At 38.7% G+C, this 22,347-nt stretch overlaps 1 protein-coding gene across 5 annotated transcripts in view; it reads left to right on the top strand.

Moving 5' to 3' along the window:
• The window catches only part of SIPA1L1 (signal induced proliferation associated 1 like 1), a 198,319-nt gene that overhangs the window by 47,980 nt on the left and 127,992 nt on the right, over window positions 1–22,347 (top strand). For all 5 annotated transcript variants that reach the window (XM_059473875.1, XM_059473873.1, XM_059473876.1 and 2 more), the window contains one exon: window positions 17,487–17,583. The gene's annotated coding sequence lies outside the window, so the exon portion shown is untranslated. The remainder of the gene's footprint in view (window positions 1–17,486; window positions 17,584–22,347) is intronic.

The following is a 22,347-nucleotide window of genomic DNA, read 5'->3' as shown; positions in this document are numbered from 1 at the left end:
TGGCAGAAAGTTGTATTTTGAATTAATATGATTTCTACATTTCTGATTAAATATGAAAATAACACAGTTATACTGATAACAAAATAATTTTGTGGGATTTAACTTTTTGCTAATATTTAGCCTTTCTCCCTACTTGTGCATTAATGCAGGCATTCCTGTCTATATTTGAGTCAAACTGGTTGGATTGCCTGAGAATTCAAATGATTATTTCCTTTCTTTCACCTTCCCAAAAGGAAACTCTAAATGAGCTGCAGCAGTGTCCTACAATGCCCTTCAGAAATCAGTTACTTTCTGAATGTTTTTATTTTATTTGGTAGGTAAAAAGGAAGATGCATTGTGTGTTTTATTTACATTTGAAGAAATTGATAAAACTAGTTGTGAGCATGGATTTAAATCAATATAATGAAAATTTGACTATATGAAAAAAATGGGGGGGGAGGGGAATTGGAGAAAATCCCTTTTATTTATAATTAATTTCTTTACATCTCAGAAATAAAATAATGTAGGAAGAAACCTGGCTTTTTCAGTGGTGACCTGGTAGTGGACCAACCTGTAGTTTAGTTGGTGTGAATGGATTTGTGCAGCAGTGGCCGTATGGAATAGCCATGGGCACAAATGAGAGCTGTGAATAAAATGTCTACAGAACCTGAAGTGGGAATAATCCACTATTTCTGGACTGACTTGTCAGCATCTTGTCTATAAATATTTTTATATGTGGGTTTACAAATGTAAACATCACTGTTCCAGAACAGTGAAGTTAGATAACATTCTTCCTGGAAGTTGTACTGAATGCTTCACCTCCAGCAAGAACTGAGACCACAGCTGAGAAACATGAAATATGAAACATTTGGGAACAGGTTAGAAGCAGAAGGAATGAAATAGGAACACCGCAAGAATTTGGGGATCAGTTTGTTTTGTTTGTGCTTATAGCCTTTGCACCTAAAAGAAACCTGTTCTTTTTCTTGATTACTCTGGATTTGTTACTTTTATCCAGTGGTGACATTTTGTACATCTTTTAATGCCCTGTTTCTTAGAGTTTCTTGAAGTAGTTCTCTTTTTTCAAGTCATTCTTGTATTAGTGTGCCCCAAAGTGTCCCCTCAATCTGAATGATGTACAATCCCTGCCTGTTTCCTGGAATCCAGTCCTCTGTCCTGGCCACTTGTGCTGGAATAAGATGCTGCGAACACCTAAACATTGGAGTAACATAATGCAGGAGTATGTATTTTGATCCATGGAATTTATTTCAGATTTCTGTATCTCTGATATAGTACATCTGCTGCCAAGGTGGTGGCCTTCTGTATCTGTATAGCTGTTTTAGCTGTGCTCTCAATTCTTTATTTTACAAGGCTTAAAATGTACAGATATTTAGTTCCCTTTGTAAAACCAAGTCAATCTTTAAAAGCTGTAACTTGCTGTCACCAATTTCAGAACTAATCATGTCTTCCATGTGCTGGGGGGTTGCCATGATGTGACTTGCATGGAAACTTTCCTTGAAGGGCTGTGTGTCTTCCTGGGGAGCCTGCATGTCATTTGCCTGTTTCACCTGTCCTTTCACCAGGTGGTGGAACTGGTGACGGCGTAGTGTTCAGGAGTGAGTTGCAATTCGTTGATATAATGTGTATTCTTTTTCCACCTTCCTTCTTCCCCTATACAGTATCAAGTCACTGCGTACTGTTACTAATTTATGACCTCTTCAGGGCATAGTAGTCATTTGATAAGATCTGCTTTGGTCTACAGGGAAATTACTGGTATTTCAATCAGAAAGAATGATACCCAGTGAGCAGTATACCAGTTATCTTGTCTAGGTCACAGACAATTAAAAATCCTTAATAAGCTTTTGATTTCCCAAGTTTTGAAAACATGAATTTGTTCCCTAGAGCAAAATGTGTTAGGTGTTTGCAATTAGTGTGATGTATGTGTGACAACTATACTTATAGTCCAGTTTTTGAGAGTTTCTAAACATTGCACCCCTACCATTATTTGGTAGTTTTCTATAGATGTTATTGTTATTTTAGAAGTAATACTAAGCTTAGGAGTTATTTGGAAGCTTCCTTTTAGATATATATTAATACAGTTATTATAAAAATGTACAAAAATATTTTGTTAGTATTTGGGTAGCTTTAGGAGCTAAAATGCAGTTAAATGTCTTTTAAAGGCAAAAGTCTTCAGTAGATAGTTTTGTGAGTCATTTTGTGAATGGTCAGGTTTGTGCATACTAAGTCTTAGTTCATGTATTACAGTTCCTGGATCTAGTGACTAAAAGAAGAGGTATGAGGGATGGAGAGAATCATTTGCACTGTCTTAAATTTGAGAAGTGCTTATTTACCCTTATAACCAGTCCTACCACCCCCTTCCTGAATTCTGAACTAGCAGTGTCTGTATTTACTGAGTGATGTGGATCACAGTCCTCTTGTTCTGTGTGAGATGCATTTTTATTGATTTGGTTGGATGTGCTCAATTAGGCCCTGGTGGTGTATTTGAAAACCAGATTCACTTTGGTGGCACTGGGCATAAGACAGTAAAGATGCTCAAGAGGATGAGAAGCTTTGGAAAAAGACATACAGAAATGTAGATATTTAATATTGTAGCTCCCTGGCTGTTCTTAATAGAGTCTGAATTTACTCAGAAAACAGGTGTCTTGTAAATCCCCTGTGGTTTCCCAAGTTCGTCTGGGAATTCTGAGAGGCGTTCAGCAGACTTGAGTGGGAATTGCTCTTTGTGTCAGAGCTAACCTGCGGAAGATGATGTGTTGGGTTCCAGTTGAGCTGGCTCTCCTGATCTGGTTCACCAGGTCATCAGCTGCCAATTGATGACAGAGCATGAAAGGGCTGAGAGAGTGGAAAAAGCCAAGACTCCTGCCCTCTGCAGCTCCTGCTTCTGCCAGGAGGAGTGTGGTACTTTGCTGTGGGTTGGCTGTCTTGGGGAGGCCCTGAGGGCACCATGGATGCCCAGTGAGTGGCTCTGCCCTTCAGTTTGCCTATCTTATTTATGTCTCTGAAGTGGGGACATTTTTGTTTCACAAAAAGGTAATAAGGAGAAATGTTTGAAGACTCCAGTAAGGAAGTTGCACACCGAGTGTGGATTAGTCCTAGCTTGTAAGGTTGAACAATGTCTTCTGTAATCCATGCAAATCCAGTATGCTAACATAGCTTTTGTGTTTCTGTGGTTAGCTGGGTAAATTTTGTGCAAATCTGACTTGTGACCTGGTTAATAAGTGAAAGACATAGTTAAAGTTTGGTGAAAAGAAGATGATGTTTCATCAAAATTGTAGTCTGAGGACAACCAGGAATTAAGTGTATCCTTCTCAAACCTGTGAGTTGCTGGAAACTGTTTACTCCATAAGAGTTGTTGGAACTTGCTGTGAATTAAAGGAATGTTTAAATATGACAGAGATTGAAGGAAGGTTGTATTTTGAGGATTTAGACCCACAGAGCTATAGTATAAGAAAGCAGCTTTGCACGTGTGAGTTCAGGATCAGTATTTCTGAATTATTTTTAAAATAGAATTATTTGAATGCATTTCATTCTGAGTACTCTGGTCACTAAAAGGTATTGTCAAATGTTTTTATTAAGGCACCAGCTTCTCTAACCTATGAAAGCTGGTTAATAAACATCCTCTATTACTATAAACATCCTCTTGACCATCTGCCAATTCAGGCTTGAAAGGAAAGAGGAGGAAGGTAAAACCTTTTACTTGAACTTGTTTAAGAGCAGATATCCCATTATGTATGCATTTTACTGAGAAACAAATGGTTTGTGAAATAAGCCTAACAAAAATACAGCTGCAAAAAAAAAAAAAAAATCCTTTCTGAGTCTTCCAGTGTGCTATTTGTGCTTTCAATATAAGTATGCTTAAAAAAATATTAACAACTGTAGTTAAAGGTAAATTGTTGGAAATCCTTAGGCTGTATTTCTCAGATAGAAGGATGTATTTATAAACTTACTGAAGTCCACAAAAAATTCTGTAAAAAGTGAGTAAGCTTTAGCCAATAATTTCATTAAGTAATGGTCTGGCATCTTCCTGTTCTCTCATTTTTCCCCTCTTTCCTTCCAGATCTATGCACACTTTTTAGCAAATTAGTGAATGTCAACCAGAATTTGGCTTGATGGAAAATTAAACATAAACACAGTGCACACACATTTTGGTAGACAATTACCAAGAGTAGAGTGTCTATAGTATATTTTCTCAATTGCCAGAGTTATTTTGTGTCAATTACCACACAGCCAAATTAGTCTTCCATTACACTGTGTGTTTTTTCTTGGTGTGAGCTGGCTTGGAATAGTTTGCCTTGGTTTTGCTTAGAGGGTAGGGTCCTCCCAAGGCCCTCACAGTTTTCTCTGGGGTTTCTTCTCCCTGCCTACTAGAGGGAGGAAGGGTTTCAGGGCTTCTGTTGAGTGGTGAAATAATGAATCTGAAGGGTTTTTTTGTTGTTGTAGGTTACCTTAAAAATAAAGGGATATTTTCTTTTAGTCACATTGACATTATTTACATCTGATATCCATAGATTAGTCTTTTTTCCCCCTGAAATGATCCTTTTATATGTGCTCTAATAGTTTTCCTCTTTTAGTGAACAGTTAGTTAAGACTTGATTTGCAATATATTGGGATTTATTTTTGTAACTTGTTTAATGGAAAATGTGAGGTGCTTGAGTGAGGAGAGTCAGTCTGTGAGCATTCACTATGCTGGTGGCATGCTTTGCTGAAGCTAGTTTTCCTTTGGAGCCTTGTACAGTGTTGATATTCCTGTCTCCTCCTCTGCTAAACTGTGTGCAGTCTGCTGCCTGGTGCAGGAATTACAAGCAGCATTCTTTTGGCCAAAAGCAAACATTCCTATCTGGAGAAGTGCCCTCAGGTAACAGGTGGGTTTTTTTGTTTTGAGGTTGGTGATAGGAGTGTCTAGATATGAGGAAAGGCCCTTACTTGGGCTTTGTTAAAACCCAAAAAATCCAAAAAGCTAGAGAAGTGTGAGGAATACTTATGATCAAGGTATGTTGGTGTTGAAAGCAACCTAAGACTGTAAATTGAGACTCTATTGCACTGTAAGGAAAGAAGTGAGTGAGCAGCATGATAGAAATCTCTTCTCCTCTACAGTAAGCTTTGTGTTATTACTGACAGCTGTTCTCTGGTATCTTACTAGCTATTTTGGGTGTTCAGTGTGCAACCAATCTGTCTGCAGAGAATGTTCATGAAATTCTTAAAAATGTGTTAACAATGTGTGCATCTTGTAATCCTGTGCTGCATATGGGTTTGTTGTGTGGTGTCCCCCCTGTGCAGTGGAGTTGTTTCCTTAGCACGTTGACTTTACATGCTGTGGCACTTCAGACCCTGGTGATAGTGAAGTCCTTTGAGGCCATCATCCTAACCAAACCTCTGAAACAGCATAAAAATACATATCTTTAGTTTTGCAAACATTTCCTTCTCAGGTATAACATTTCTGTTTACTGAGTCCAAACTGGAACTGCTAATTATTCTGTACCCAGACACTGAAGTGAGATATGGGATGGTGAATCTTCTTATTTTGCAGCCCAAACATCTTTTGGTTTAACATGTCAGTAATGCTCTGTTCTCTAAGTATTTGAGCTGGAAATTGTTCTTCTATGTAATTGCTAGATTATAATTTCTGATCTTTCTTAAAAATTAGTTCAGTTTCTTTTTAATGTTAGAAATGGATCAGACAACACAGAAAGCTGGCTTGGCTGAGCTGGGATCTTCTTTTAGAGCTCAGGCAAAAAGAGAAAGTGTATGTCCACTGGAAGCTGTCTGCTGTCATGTGTTGCAGAGTGTTGCAGTTTCCCGTTTTAGACTTCCCAGTCCCTTCCCAGGTGTGCAATACCTCTCTTCCCCTTCCCCCTCGCCCCCTGCTGGGCTGTCAATCAGTCTTTACATTCCAGCAAGGCCATTGTGTGGTTGGTCAGGTTCAAAGGATGCAGTCCAGGCCTGGGGGCATTGGCCTGTCTTAAGTGTCCCTCGTCCCCTGAGACCCTCCTCCTCTCACCTGGTTGGTGCCTCACCTGTCCCTTCCCCTCCCCCTGTCCCTGGGCTTAAATTGAGCCAGGACCATGTGCTCGGCATTCTGTTGGAGCTATTACCAAGATTCAGAGGTCTGTGACCATGGAATAAAACTCTGGATATAAACCCTCCGACAGAATCCATCTCCTTTTCCTGTTCACCATTGCCTTAAGCCTTTCCACCTGAGGTAAACTGAGTTTCTACAAGCCTGGGTTTGTTTCAGTGCCCAGCTGCAACATCCAGCCAGCCAAAAGTGTCTCTGAGGTGAAATACCACAGTTGCCGCCTTTGGCCCAGCAGCAAGGGTCAGACTGGCCCAGGCACAATCTACCTGGTAATATTGGATCATATTCAATAGTCATGGGAAGAATACAAAGGGGATTGCCACTGTGGGGAGAAAATTCATGTGGCCAAAGCTCTGGAGTTAAAGCTGGCCAGTTTGCTGGGTATCTATAAAAAAAGAAGGTTTATAGGAAATGGGATGACATCAAATTGGTGGTTGGTCACTAGTAGGATTCTGCAGGGCTGCATTTTAGGCCTGGCTCTCTTCAACATCTTAAAAAATGACTTGGATATAGGACTCAAAGGGTTACTTGAAGCCAGCCAGTAAGCTGGCTGATGATGCTGTCGATTCCTTGAAGACAGAGAGGTCCTGCAGAGAGACCAGGACAAATCACTGGGCTGTGCAATCAGCAATGGGATGAAGTTGTAACAAAGACAAGTGCTGGATTCTGCATCCAGGATGGGGCAACCCTGGGTGTACAGGCAGACTGGGTAACGAGAGGCTGGAGAGCAGCATTGTGGAAAGGGACCTGGGGGTCCTGGTTGTTGGCAAGTTTGGGTATGGGTCAGAAGTGCCCTGGCAGCCAGGAGGGCCAGCTGTGTCCTGGGGTAATCAGACAAAGCAGGGCAAGGGAGGGCATTGTCCTGCTCTGTCTGCCCTGGAGCGGCCTCACTTCTAGCGGTGTGTGCTGTTTTGGGCACCACAATATAAAAAAGATACAAAGCTATAAGGGAGTGGGGGGCTACAAAATGAAGAGTCTACAAGGAAAGCCATATAAGTACCAGCTGGATTCAGTTGGTTTGTTAGGCCTGGAGAAGACTGAGGGGAGACCTCATTGCAGTGTGTGACTTCTCAGGAGAGGTACTGAGCTCTTCTCTCTGATGCCCAGTAGCAGGATCCAAGGGAATGGCATGAAGCTATGTTAGGAGAGATTGAAGTTGAATATTAGGAGAAGGTTCTTCACCCAAAGGGTGGTTGAGCACTGGAACAGGTTCAACTGGAATAGGGAAGTGGTCAAAGCCCCATCCTGACAGAGTTCAAGAAGCATTTGAACAATGCTTACAGGTGCGTAGTGTGACTTTTCGGGTGTCCTGTGCAGGGCCAGCAATCCTTGTATGCCCTCTCCAACTCAGGATACTCTATGAATCTGCAATACATACTAATGGAAAAAGGTCCATTAAAAGTGCTTCAGTCTGGGCTTGATTCGTCTCCAACCTAAGAGACATTAGAGCTGCAGAAGCACATCTTCAATTCCCTTTACCTCAGTAACCTGCTGTATTGTTTTCAAATGCTTGTGCTGAATCACTTGGAATGAGAATCAAAAGTGCATCAAAGCCTAATGTTGGAGAGTATGAAAAGATTTTAAGTATGCTTGTATTTGACAAAATTGGTATTTCAGGTGAAGTTCAGGTGTTTTTTCTCTCAAAGCAATGAACAGTAGTAACTAGTAAAGCCAATGGGATGAGATTTTTCATTGGTTTGTCTTGGAACTCAGCCCTCTCTTGGCGATTGCTGTTTTAGCAGGATGGGATGGGATGGGATCTGTGTTTTCCTAGCAAAACAGAGAACTTTTTGCCTGGGAAATTCCAGGTGTCAGGGGCAGCTACACCAGCATGGCACGAGCCCAAGTAGCGGCTGGAAGGGCACATGGTGCTTTTGTCCCCCTGCAGCCTGGCTGCTCCTCCTACCTCCCATGTTTATAGGTATGTGCAGCTGCAGGGTGGGCTGAGTTGAGGGATCAATCCTGCTGAAAGCCGACACTCCCAGAGATGGGGCAAGAGACCTCTGCCTCTCCCCAGTCAGCAGCAAGTATGTGCTTTATAATGTGTTTGACTGGACCTGTATGGCCTTAATAGGATGTTTCTGAAATTGGCTGACACTTATGGTATGTCTGGGTTTTTTTATAAGTAAGATTTGTTAAAACTGTGCTTGTACCCCAAGTTCTTGCTCTAAATTGTTTCAATTCCATGTAATGCATTACTAATGTTTTCTTTCCCTTGCTTTTCTTAAGCCCACCAGAAGCCAATCATTGTGCAATTGTAGTAATGATGCTGTCATATTGTTAAGACTGGATAAAAATAATTTAAGACCTGGCATAGGCTCCTTGTAGACACTGTCAGTGGCATCATATGGGTTTTCATAGTGGGCCTCTAAATGTATAGGGGGAAAAATGCTGTTAGGTAATTTAAATGGCCACAGTGCATCTGAGATGGTCTTTTCTACATTTTCCTATTTGTAAAACAGTTTGAAGCTTTGTCTGTGTGTTCTCTTGCAATGGAAAAAAAAATAAGTAAAGATTGTTGGATTTTACTTTAGGCATGCAGTAAAGCTTTTTGTAGATAAGAACGATGTGGACAGTATTTCAGAATGATTACTTGACTTCAGATTTCTTATTGTTTAGTGTAAGAGAATAACGTTTTTTGCTGGATACATTCCTGTATCTGCATATTTGTAAGAATGTCTTGTGGAGTCCTTAAGTTCTAACTAATAGCGTTGATATCTAACTCTCCTCTTACTTAGCTCACTGAGTTGTGCAACTTTTCAGTTGTTGGATATGAATGGGCAAATAATTCTATGAAAAACTAAGGGAAAATGTGTTAATATTTTCCCTCAAGATTTATAGCCACTATTTATTTTCACATTCAACTGGTGGAATGTACACCTTAGCTGGCATGCTTGTTTGGATGAACCATTCAGAGAGCATTTTCAAAGCCTTTATTTAGAAGAGTGTTTTATGTTCTGCACAAAAGGATATAGGGAAGCAGATTTGATATTGATTGATATGTTGTGTGAATTCTTCACTGTGGTGGATTATGACTCAAATGGACTAAAGCAGAAGATGCTATTTGGATTGTGAAATTACTTAAAAAGAAATGTGCATTTGCAGTAAATATGGGTTTTACACTTCTCTTACTAATTCTGCTTTTACATTTGAAATTTTTAGCTTGGTATAAGATTAGAGTTTTCTCTTTAAAGGGAATCTCTGACATACAGAGTGTATTGGATAAAGAACTGGATGTGGATAGTGGGTGCTTCTGGCTGGGTGAGTCGGGTTCTTCTGTGGCTGAGCTGAGCTGCTGAAAACAACATGACTGTCTTATGGAGGAGTGCAGCTGCTGGTGGAGGTGTTTGCACCTCCTCCTCTGTGGTTCTGTGGCTTGGAAAAAAACACAGACTCCCTTATTGCCAGCGTTGTGTTCTCCACACACCCTTTTTAGTTTTAGGTGGACATCTAACACTATCTTCTGCAACTTCTGTAATTTTTGTCAAATACACTGGCATGGTGCTGGAGGTCTGCAGTTTGTAACACTGGAGAACCTTTTCTTAGAGTATCTTTTTGTAAAGTAAAAATAAACTATTTTCTACATCTAAATAAAAAAAACCTTACACTGTCATTTTATTAAGTCAAAGCTATGTTGTCATTATATTAATCACTCTTCTGCTCTTGTACTTCTGGGTTGTTTTTCCCCAGCATGAATGAACAATTACTGAAGTGTAGAATCTCAGGTTGTTTAATGTACTTTATTAAGAATGTATAGCCTTGCTATTCTGTTTCTTCCTAATCTAATTTCTCATATGAATAATTTTCTTAGTTTGTTTCCTAGAACTGCAGTTTCATTAGAAACAAGGGTGTCTAGTATTCTTCTTATGATAAAATAATGAATTGTTCAGCAGTGTGTTTCTCTCCAAGGATTTTAGTCACAAAGTGTTTTGGCCACAGAAGTTGTAGATAAACAAATGTGCTATTTTCCCCTTCCAGTCCAAAAACATAGCAGAAAAATCCCTGTCTTCCTTATATCTTCATCTTTTAATTTGAGTTCAGTGTTGTGTCTTGTAATTATTCATTTGACTTCAGACCATGGTACTTTTAAAGGTTATGGATCTAGTGTTGGGATCAGTATCCACTGACACCAATTGGGTAACTTTTCTGGCCTTGGGTTGAGCATTTGAAACTGGGAATGAACTTTGATGGATCCATAGTAGTGAGCTGTAATAATAGTCTCTGGATTCACAAGGTATTTCTTGTATTTTGCTTTTAGTTTGGGTTTATTAAAAATATTATGTTCAGAGTGTTCTGCAATTCTCTTTCTTCCCAGGGATAAATGAGCGCCAAGTTCTTAGAATGTAACATCTTTTATTAATGAAATGGCAGCAACTCTGAAATGGACAAGAATCAAGATTCCAAAACTTGTCTGTTCAGATAAAAACCTGGCATTGAAGAGGCTGCTGCTGTTCATGGTTGGGCATGTAGTTTGAGAAGAATTAGATTAGCACTGAGTTTTCTTTTTTTTATGTGCAATTTTACTAATATTCAGTAGCTGGTTCTGCTGCAATTCAAATATTTTCTCATTTGAAACTGAGTATAAAAATCTAATTTGTTTTTCCTTTACCCTTTCTCCTTGGAGATCTATCAAATTATCCTCTGCTTCAGATTCAAGCTCTTCGTGGAAATTAATCGTTCTGACCCCCTGTGAGGTAAATATTATTTTCATTAATAGGAAAATTGCAAAGCAGACAAGTAAAATTGCTTGTTTGAATTATGCAGAGCTCTAGACATGCGGTCATATAGCTAGACTGCCTGTTTTCACTAAATTCTTTACACAATTTTTTTAATGCAAGCTGTAATAATATTCGTACTATCTAAGCAGACAGAAGAAGACTTTTTCTTGTTTCCTGAAGCGTTATGTGACCAAGAGGACAACTATGAAATATTTTATATCTTGAACAGGGAATAAACGAGCTTTCTACTGAGAAGAGTACAAAACAGTTTGCAAGTTTACTGGGGAAACAAAGAATCCTTTAAAATGTTATCTTAATCTGGCAAAAAGCATGAAGATCCTTGAATGGGCAGAGAAACCTCAACTCTAGTGGAAATGACTGAGTCTGCTAAGTGAATCAAATGGGAATGGAGATGTAAGGTGCTTGTCTTATAAAATAACAGATGATCAGTTTCTGTGAAATGCAGGAGAGAATATCTGGAATATCTTACTTTTGACTTTTTCTGTAGGATGGAAATAATGAGTTCTGCTTTATCTCAAAAACCCTGTAGATGGAATTTTTTCCCCCATGAATGGAGGCTTGTAACATAGTGGAGCAGAGGTTTGGTTACATATGCAAAAAGCTTTCTAGCTAAAAAATTGTGTCTTGTTATTATAGTTGAATTTTCAGTTAGGGATAGAAGATACGGTTTATGGAGTGTGAAACTTAGAGATTACTAGGATTTTCAGTTTGATACAGTTTCACAGCTTTTGAAGACAATAAATTCTCCTTTTCAGTGTAGTTTTTCATGTTGTCTTGGATATTTTGAAACTATACTATGTAGTTAATACCACTTGAAGTGAATTTTACAGGCAGTAAGCATCTATACAACTTTTGACTGGGAAGCTTCCTTCTGTAGCAGGTGGGTGTTGCTGGTGTGCTGTGAAGGGGACAAGTGATGCTTACAGCCCAAATGCATGTAACCAGAATCTACATTTGGATACTCCTGCCTTAAATGCCTTTTTGGTGGTAAAGGGTCAAGTAATGGAGCTTCTGCAATCTTCCAGTATGTTGTGGAAGATGGGGCAAATGTGATTTCACGTCTTGTTTGGTGACGCATGTTCAATGATGGAACTTCACGGCTTTTACTCTTTTCACCATTAGGTAGCTCTTTGCTTTCTTGTTTTGGACACCTAATTTGTAAAGCTAATGTTTTTGCTTAAATTTTGTGTATTACCAAAGTGTTGATGAAAAGCCTTCATATAAAGAGAGGTCATTTGGCTTTGCCATGGATGGTAGAAGATGGAAGACCAATATTTTTGATGAACACTTGGCTGCTAAATGACCCTGGCAACTCATTGTCCTTCTCTTGTCTTGATTTCCCCTTGTTTACATTTTATTTAATGATATTTACCTTATCTGCTAGGCACTTTGAACACTTACCAGCCTGTAAAAGCATCCTAACAGCAGCATATTCTCTATGGTGCTTCCTCTGTTTTTATTGACAAACAGCTTTAAAATTCCAAAGTCAATTGAGGTACCAGCTCAGTCTTTCTTTTAACAGCAGACAGATGGATTAAAATTATCTGGGGGAAGGGATGGGAGAGCAGAATGGAAAAGTAGTGAGTTTTCAAACTGTGGATGTGCAAATTCTGTGCTGAATTTGCCCTTTCTAAATGTTTCTCTGCCATAGACAGATTATTAGTTCTGTCTTTGGCAGCAGTAACTCATTCCACACTGTAAAATCCTGTCCTTGTTTTGTAGCTTAGCTGTGACTGCTAGACTGAAAAGTAAAAGAATTACCTCTATGAAGAGAAAACCTAACTTTTAAAGAGGTAATATTAGTATGAAGGGTGGGTCATTACCTAATGTAAGGGGGAAAAGTGAACTCTGTGTATTTGTTAATGGTTTTCTTCATTATGAACTGTCTATTTGCATTCCTTGCATTAAAGTGCTTACTGTTATCAGGACTAACTCCAAAGTTCACATTTTCATGGTTGGGCTCTGTAAACTCAATGTTTCACTTCAGTTAGTCCAAGTGTGGATGTAAGCATTAGTTCATAGACAAGGAGCTCTTTCAATTTGGCAGCATCCTCTTTGTGTCGGTATTTTACTTGTAGACTGTACAGTAAGTCAAGGTAAACATTACGCCACTTGTATGCTATTACAGTCACATTGTAGAAAAACTAGAGGCTAGAAAAACTGCCCTCAGCACAGAAGTCTGTAAGCCATGGTGGTTGTGAATAATCAGGAGAAGTTACTTCTTAATTCAGGAGAACAATGTTGTGAACATTAGAAGCCTTTTCCTGTTAATTTAAATGAAATTTTCCCTACTGCTTTTGAGGAGAATGTTAAGAATTCCAGTAATTGACTCTTGTTGACATGGCAGCAGAGTAGTTAATGAATTAAATGCAATGGTACTTATTTTGATTGATACCGTGTAATTATGGTGTCAAAGGTATTTAACTTTTTATCAGGCTGTAAATCTGCATCAGACTTCTAGTCTACCCTTGAGAGAAAAAAATACATAAAATGGGAAAACCCAGATGCTTCCCCAACCTGAGCCATTTTGTCAAAGAGTGTGAGAAAGTTAAAAGGTTTCACTAGTTCAGCCTACTTCCTTGTCAATAGCATATCTCTGAGAAACTCCTAAATGTCTTTGTATGTGAAAAGCAAAAATGTTCTCTCTGAATTTTGATGTCAGCAGCAGCAGAGTATCCTCTGACAGCCCTTTGTGGTCTTCTAGCTTTTTTTTTTCCTACTAACTTTAGTCTGACTGGAGGTCTTAAAGCCTAAAGGTAAAAGACAGCCTTCCAAACTACCTTGAGCTGCTCTGTTCTCACTAAGAAGAAATAAAACTTCATTTTTTACCTAAAAGTGAAATATATGGAGAATACAAGAGATCTGATTATTCTGGCCATTACTCTCGAAGCAAGTGTTCTTTAACTTGATAAGCCAAGCATGAAGGGATACACTTTCCTAAATTCTGGGTGTGATTCATTTGTTGTGTAATATTTTAATGTATTTTTGGTTTATTGGAATTACATGTTGATTAGTATTGGGAGAGGTTTTATTAATGTCACAAATAGTACTTCACTGTTCACCAAGGTGAAAGTCAAGATGGCTATGATTTCATAGATTAGTAGTAGTCCACACACCTTATTTAATAAACAGCTCCACCTTTTCTAGAATGAGGGATTTCAATTCTTAGAACTTTTTATAGACCATTATTTTTGTGCTTGTTTCTACATCACCCTATTTTTTTTCTTGTTTCTGTTTTTTGCCATTTCATATTCATTAGTTCAGGTTCTCCTTTTTCAGGAGGTTCTCCTGCTGGTGAGTTTTATAGCTCCCATTGATACTTCATCCCTATCTGTCTTTCTGACCCAGAAGAATTTGTGCTTCACTGAGTCTCTGGAACATTTTATAAGTAATTTTAACAAGTTAGTTGTGATTCTGCTGAGTGTGCAGCTTTTGCTTGCCATATAGTTTAGGTCAGGTCAGGCTTGATGCTTTTCAAAATCCTGTCCTGCCTGTGTTTCTGAGGTGTATGTGTAATAGGCATTAGTCCTTAACAATCATATAGTTGACAAGTTGTAGAAGAGTTGAGTTTACATTGTAGTAATGTTATTTACCAGTTTCTGTCATTCAGCGTGTTTGGTTGGAGATGAAGCTTAGAACCCTGTGAAAGCTTTGGCTGCAGATGGCTTCTCCGGAGTACTGCTCTGTGGGCTATTCTCTGCTGTGGCAGTGTTCTGTGGGTGCAGGAATTCAGACATCTGCTAGGCATTGGGCTTTGAAGCCACCAGCCCAAACACTCAGGGGAATTAGAAGTTCTGTCTCCTTGGGACTGGTTGCAAAATAGGTTGTAGACTGATGTCCAATGCCATGGGAGAAGCAGCATCACAGCATCTTTTCCCTGCAATGAATCATCTCATGTTTATTGAAGTTCACTGGTGAAACTTGTCCTGGCTGTCTTCATTCCCCTGGTAGTAACTGTGGTAATAATCAGCCAAAGCCTATATGTCAGAAGCCTTTTGTTTTTATTCTGAAGAGAAAGACAGAGCTAATAAAAATATTTTCATATGTTTATCATGGCATGAGAACACTTCATAGAGGCTTCTTTATTTAGGAATTATAATGCTCATAGGTGGTGCCTTCCAAAGGTAAACTGAGAAGGATTGTTTCCACTGATGCTTGTTCTTTCTTTCTTTTAAAAATCAAAGTTCATTAATAGGACATCCTGAAAGGCCTGCTTACATCTCTTAGGAGATGAAGGGACTGAAGGGTATGTAGGGTAGGGAGGCAAAGATTTTTTTATAAGTCTGTATGAGAAAGATATCTGAAGTTCTTGTGGTTATTTTTGCAGCCATTTCAAATAGTTAGATTCTGCTGAGATTAAATGCTAGTTACTCTTAGTGTTTTCAGACAGCATTCTCTCTCCTTATGTTTTTGAACAAGCTTTGTCTACAATTTCAATACTTATAATGTTATTAATTATATAAGACTTTTAGAGCTTTGAACTGCTGTTTCTGCAGGTGACTTGCTGTTTTATGAGAACAGCTTTTGCAGCTTGTGGCAGAGAAGTGGGGGAAGTGAAGCATTCCTTGGGTAGGTGGCAGATTCTGAGGTTGGAGGGATGAATCTGCAAGGATTCCTCCTCTTGCTTGTAGTACTGCATATTGATAGCTGGAACATAGCAAACAACCCTTGAATTATCTTCAATTAACACGTTTTGGTTTGTTCAAGAGTGATGTCAGAAAATAGCCTTTTTCAGTAGAACCAAGTTCTTTCTTCTCTCCCTCCTTACATACGCCTACAGTGATGTTTTTTCAGCTCTGCAAGTGTGTGTTTTCTCACTCTCTCTGCTGTGTAGGCGGTCTTCCCAATCACAATTGAGCTTCACAGGCAATCTTTTATAAAAAAAAAAATAAAAATCATCTTTACACAGCAGGTCTGTAATTTAACACCAAAGGAAATGGACAGTCCTGGGTCAGAATTGTGATGTGTCGTAGTAATGCTTGAATTTGTGAAGAATTTCACCCTAAAAAAAGGGAAATGGTTCTCTTGACCAGAAGACCATTCACTACCTGTGGAAATTGTTTCGCATTCTACCTGAATGATTTGCCAAAATGTCAGTTGCAATGACAAACAAATAGACTTTAAATCTTACACTTGCTTCATTAGACTAAGTTATAATTGAGCTTTTCTATCCTAGAATTAGAATGTGATTCTAATAAAAAAGGCAAACTCAGTCTGTTGACAATATGAAAGTTAAAATGAAGCTCTTCTGGGAGTGTTGCCTTATTTTAAACATAATTTTAGTTCTCTCTGCCTTTTATAAACTGCTTTTGCTGCACTGCATTATTATTTTTTGTGTACTACAGCTCTTTTGCTGATGCTTCTCATTTCACACAATATTTTCTAAATAGTTTCACACAATATTTTCTAAATAATCCTAAACTTGCAATAAAAAACCCCTCAGCTGTATTTTTAATTGCTCGACAAAGATAGCAGTAATTATTTTCTTGAGTTCTATTGATAATGCTATTCGGCATTTCTTAAAGAATTTTTGTTGATGCTAGTGTTCTTGCCACCAGGTAGGTATTCTGAGTTTATCTGAGTTTATTCAACTCTGTAAAGAAATACTTTTGGGAGAGTAGCAATGGGTAGCTTAAAATTTGCTTATCAACCTATCAAATTTCAGCAACAATTATTACACATAGCCCTTGTATTGTGGTTTTATGTGCAGTTCATGCTGCCATTCCAACTGAAAGGAACCATCCTTCTTGGCTTCTCCTGTCTGATACCTTTTCTGCTTAATGTCAGCACAGGTGCTCATGTAGCTGTGCAGTGAACTGGATTGGGGAAAACCAGGCTGGAGAAGAATCTAGGTCTTTTTCTTTAGACTCCTTAGTTAGAGCTGGAATTTTAATCTCTTTTTGATATGATTCACTGTACATCTCCTCTAACACGTGAGCTTGGTGGGAGTAGAGTAGACAAAAATTCATTGGCAGTATGTGCTCTGCCTCCAGCTTGTGCCTCTGCGGAGTTCTCGGGACTGCAGCATAAATCTCCATGGTTACATCTGTTTGCCCGGTCTAATTTTAGAGGACTCGTATCATCTAGAGATGCAAGCCTTCTGTAGCAATAGACAGAGGTCAGATGTTAAGAGTAATTCTGAAAAAATAGAGATTATAATTTAGAGGACCTGGTAAATAGGAAGGACCAGCTTTGAAACCTTTACATTTCCTCCTGCACTTGGAGAATTTTAGGGTACTGCAGCTGGTGACTTAGATAAAAACTCCTGCTCTCCCTTGTTTTTGGCATGTGTTACAGACTTTATGTTGAGCAGCGAGGGAAAAAAAGTGGGCCACAGCACTGCTAAATGTCCCCTTTCTTTCAGGCGTTGCCAAATGTGTGTTTAATCTCTAAATGCCTGGCAGAATGCGTTCTGGAAGAAAATAACGATTCAGAGAAGGGGTGATAAAAGAAGGGTTGGGATTGTTGTAGTGAGAAAATTATCATACAGGCGCTCTCAGATGTGTAAGCAATGTGCAAAAAATCTATAGAGTCACAGTTTTATAAGCCTTCATTGTTGCTTCTGGCTTCTCACAAGCACAAATTTCAGAATACCCTTTACCTTTTGAAAAGTATTTCATTTGATTGCTTCCCATTCAAATTTTGTTCATGCCCATGATCTTTTTTGCTTCTAGGTTTCACTGTGGTATGAGTCATCAGAAGTAGATTGTGACGTCCACTGGGAGTTTTTGCTGAAGCTGCATGTGTCTGCTTTCTCAGGAATTTGGATAGGTAAGAGTGCATGTTCTGCTTTCTGTACCTTCTGACCTTTTGGAGTGCTGCTAGTTGTCACAAACTGTTGTGTTTGACTGCTGATAGTGTGTAGTGTTTCATGCAGTGTGCAAGGGGGTCTCCAGCAGGATGCTTTACCCTGGGTAGGCTGGCTGCCGCAGAGTGCTAGACTCTATCCCTGGCTGTTGCTGAATGCTTTCTGTGTACATCGGTGTTTTTCCACATGGACACGCAAGGGACCTAGATGGCTATTCCCTTCCACCCCATATCCCCCCCCAGAATGTGTAGAAGGGTTTGCAAAAGCAGGTTGGACTGTGTTCAGGCTGTGACAGAATGTCTGCTTTTGTCACATTTTCTGAAACACAGCAGTTCTTGTAGGTGGTTTCTTTTAACCCACTTGTGAAACTAAACTCATGTTGTAAGAAAGAAAAGGGTGATTCTTCTGGATGTGCCTGATCCTTGAAAAAGACTGGCTTTTAGTACATGATCTGTCCTTTCACAGAGTAATGTAATTAATTAAAAGGTAAAATGGATGCAACAAGTGTGAGATGCTGCAGTTTTGCCCATGCAGCCTTGTCACCTGCATTACACCATATGCAAGTCCTTGACAGGTGTGTAATGACCTGGTTCAAGATGGTATATGAAGAAGGTTGGAAAATTGCAGTGCGTGGGTTTGGGGTGTGGAAGGACGAGAGGTGGGAGCAGTGGTGTTGGTTTTGCAAAGATAGGCGGGGTTGGATTTGTTTTTGGATGGATCAGCTTCCTGAATTAACTCAACAGGTTGTGCAAGCAGTAGTACTGCCTGCAGGGAGGTGACCAGGATTTGCTATGGACTGCAGGGAGAACAAAACTGGAGATCTCAATTAAGATTAGTCGATGCAGATTTGCAATGAGGAAGTAAAAGCATAACCCCCTCCACTGAACATGTTTTAATAATGTGTTTATTAACACCTAGTGAAACCTATAGGTATAGGATATGCAAAGGAAGTCCAGTCTGGAAGTGAAAGTGAAAAAAACATTTCTGCCTAAGGAAAAACCCTCCCTTGTAACATTGATTCATCAGTCTGTTGGATGTCAGAACAAACAAATAGGTTTTTTATGTGAGACAATCTGCCTTGTAGTTGTTGCAGTTGCCTTGAAGGATATTGTTATATCAAAAGCATCAGTTTAAAACTCTCCTTCTGAAACACTGTCAGCATAACCTGCTGCATCGTGTTGGCAGAGGTTGAGCTTCTGACGTTTGACTTCTGGTAGTGATAAAACATTTCAGAGGACCTATATACTTGAAACAAATATATTTGTTCACAGATCTAGCAGGGCCCTTGGAAAAGGGTATTTTAATTATTTTGTCTTTTCCCTTGAGGAGTTTTACCTTTCTTTTGATATCATCTTGAGTGTTGAGTTATACACACAATCATTATTGGGGTTTTTTTTGATGTATAGCTCTCAAAGTTACCACAGAGGAGAAAATAGTGTCCATGTCCTTCGCAACATACAAAAATAAATTTTTTTTAAAATGAAGTTTGTGGTTCCAAGAGGCTATTTAGAATCATGATACTAGTGAACACTGTAGTGGGGCGTGCACAGTGAAAAAAAGCTGTCTTGAGCTATGAAGAGCAGTCTTAGTAGTTTAACTTACTTATGGAAAGTAAATGAGTATTTTTTCCCCCTACTATGTTTGGATTCCAGTCTGGGGTTCTTGTCACATACTTTCTGTAAAGAATAATGAGGTAATTAAACTTCATTTTGCCAGTGGTGTTACCATGTTACACCACTGAAACAACAAAGCTGGTAAATTCCTTTTTATTATACACATGCAATTTTTTTGTTCAAAGTGGAAATTTTTCTCCGTGGAATTTAAAAAATTTTAAATTCCATACTATAGCAAATCTAGTAATACGAAGTTATACTTAAAACCTAATTTATTTCCTCAGTAACAGTTACTGGTTACTGGTTGTTTATGAATGCATAGGCTCATGGTCCTGTAAACCCAGTCTTGTTTACTGAAATTCTTGAAAGCTGCTTAATAATACGGTTATGTTCAACTCCCAGCATGTTTTACAGCTGGGAGCTGAACCTAACCATGTTAACAAGCAGCTTTTTTTAGGAATAGTATCACACTCCAATAAAGCTGATAAATGTTTGTTTCAAATACAGAATCTTAATTTGTTTTGTAAGAATATTTAGGTGCAAAACATTCAGCAGCATCAACTTAGTTTTGTTAATTCCCCACACTGTTCTGTAGATGCTGGCAGACTAAAACTTGTGAAATTCTTCATGAAACTTAACCTCAGAACTGAACTTAAAATGAAGAAGAGGACTTTGGGGAGGGAAGAGGAAGAGATGGCCACTGTGTGCAAGTGGCTGATGTTGACATTAAGTTATATATTGTTGGTGTTATCTGTACTATTCTTTTCCTGTTGACAGGTTGAAGTCCTGTGGCTTCATTTGTTCACTAGTAAAAAAGTTTTGTTGGGTGGGGTTGAGGTGGAAAAGGCTTTTTGCCTTGATGATTCTTCCTTTTTCTCAGGGATGTGTTTGAGTACATAGTGCTGTGTTCCCTGCAAAGGAAGGCAGGAGCTATTTGGGTACTGTTTCTTTGAATGGCCAGGAGGAGAGTTGTACAGAATTGTGTTCCTTCCTTACATTTTGCAGGTTTTAATTTTTTTTTCCCCAGAGATTTCCCCAAGGTTTAGTTGGTGATTATACAAAGGATTTCTGTTATTAGGACTGTGTAGGTTTGTAGTTCAAGTTGCTTCCCTGAGGAGTCTGAAGAAATTTAGGAAGAACCCGTGCAATTAGTGCTTACAGTCTTGGCCTCTTTATAAAAAAAGAAGGGTGTTCCTTGAGGAGTGCACTTTTATGTATTTTGAATGCATGTACTTGTGCACACAAGCCCCTGTGAGTCAAAGAAAACTGATATATTCAGTTGTGTGTATGTTCCCAAGTTAGTGATTGCCTTGTGCAATGTATTTGTACTGTGATATTGCAATGATATCTACAGTAATTATCTTTAAATGCAGAAAAAGAAGTAGAAAGTGCTTAGCCTACTTTTATATTCTTTTATGCTTAAAAACAGTGTGGTGGATTAGTAGAAGTTGGTATGTGATAATTGGCAGATTAGTTAATGTATTTGAGAACTGGAGAATTGCAATAAAATCCGTCTGAAAAACAGGATAATATTCTTAATAGTTAAGTATGTCCATTTTAATAGGGAATGAGTGTTCATAATAAAAGTCTCACCTTCATTTCATTGTGTATGAGACTGAAGGGATTGGATATTCAGAAGGTAAGTGTATGTGAGTGAATGAAGAGAGGAAAGCCTGGATCTCATTAATTCTTTGCTATCTCTAAGCTGGTGAGGTTTTATGCTTTGACATGTTTTTTCTTAGTCCGAAAAGGTTATTTAATAGTATGAATTGTAATGATCCATACTCTTTTCTGCAACAGGCACCTGTTGAATAGGCAGGCCAAGAATGAGGCATGCTATGTCTGCAAACTTCCTAATTCCAGAATGGTTAGGCACACCCTAGTTAGCATTAATCTACCTAGCCTGGATTTAAAATGATTGCAAGGATTTAACAGCATGGATTTTAGTATAGCCTGTTTGAGGCTCACTAGAAGTCTGGGTGCTTAATCACTGCAATCCTGTGCCCTGGAAATTGAGGGTTTTGTAAAACTGAGTTCTGTAGCTCATGTAAATGTGGAGAGCTGTTGGTAGATTAAATACATACATTATTCTGTGGATTTTTCCTAGCTCTCCCCTTAAGGTGGTAGTAGTATGACTTGGAACTAGTAAGTATGTACTTAGTACTTTGTATGATTACACGTGTATACTGATTAATAAACAAGATGTTTTCTGTTTATTAAACAGGAAAACATCTGATTCTGCTATATTTAACATTTTATGGGACTGGCTGGTGAAGAATGAGCAATTGTAGTGTTTTGATTTTTATGCATTGTTCAGCTTGCACATTCCTAAAGTACATTGTGCTGTGCTTCTTAAACTTGAACAGCAGCACCATTTTGCAGTTCAATATTTTCATTTTTTCAGGTGAGTAATAAGAATCAGCAGTTAAATAAATCTGAGACATTGAACGGATGTGATATTTGTGAGTTCCACAGACGTAGAAGCCTAAGAAACCCCCCATGTATTCATGTACTGAATAAAGCACCAAAACCCAACAATGAAAAAAACAAACTAAAAGAAACAAAAATAAATAGTCCCTCTCCCTCTCCAAAAAAACAAACCCCCACAACCAAAGAGGCAACAAACAAAAACAGGCAAACCCCTGACAGAAGAGACAATAGAGCAGCAAAATTTCGACTGCTAGTGTTATATTCCTGCTTTTTCACCTGTAGAGAGCAAAATACTTTATTCCTTTGTAAAGTGTTTTGAGAACACGTGGAACTTCTACTACAACTGCACTGACCATAAGATTTCCTAAATTCATGCTTCTGAACAGATGCATCAGCATGAAATACAACATTTCTGTGGAAAGTTTCAAAGACAATTTTTCTGGCAGTTCAGAGGTGAACAATTCTTAAATGATTTCACTACCTAATAGCAAAACGGTGTCCATTCAGTGGTAGTCCTTTTATAACTCTCCTTGATCAAATTCCCTCCTTCTCTTGATTGCTCCCTTCTTATATACATTGTAATTTATTTCCTCCAGTTTTTCGGTACCCTTCTTGAGCTGTAAAACTGAATTTCTCTGTGCCAGACAAAATAACTGCTTTGCTCTCTTAATTGGTGTTCTCTTG

This window comes from Ammospiza nelsoni, chromosome 6, assembly GCF_027579445.1.
Source record: "Ammospiza nelsoni isolate bAmmNel1 chromosome 6, bAmmNel1.pri, whole genome shotgun sequence".
NCBI lineage: Eukaryota > Metazoa > Chordata > Aves > Passeriformes > Passerellidae > Ammospiza > Ammospiza nelsoni.
The sequence above is the reverse complement of the archived record's forward strand: the minus strand, read 5'-3'. Positions and strand labels throughout refer to the sequence as shown.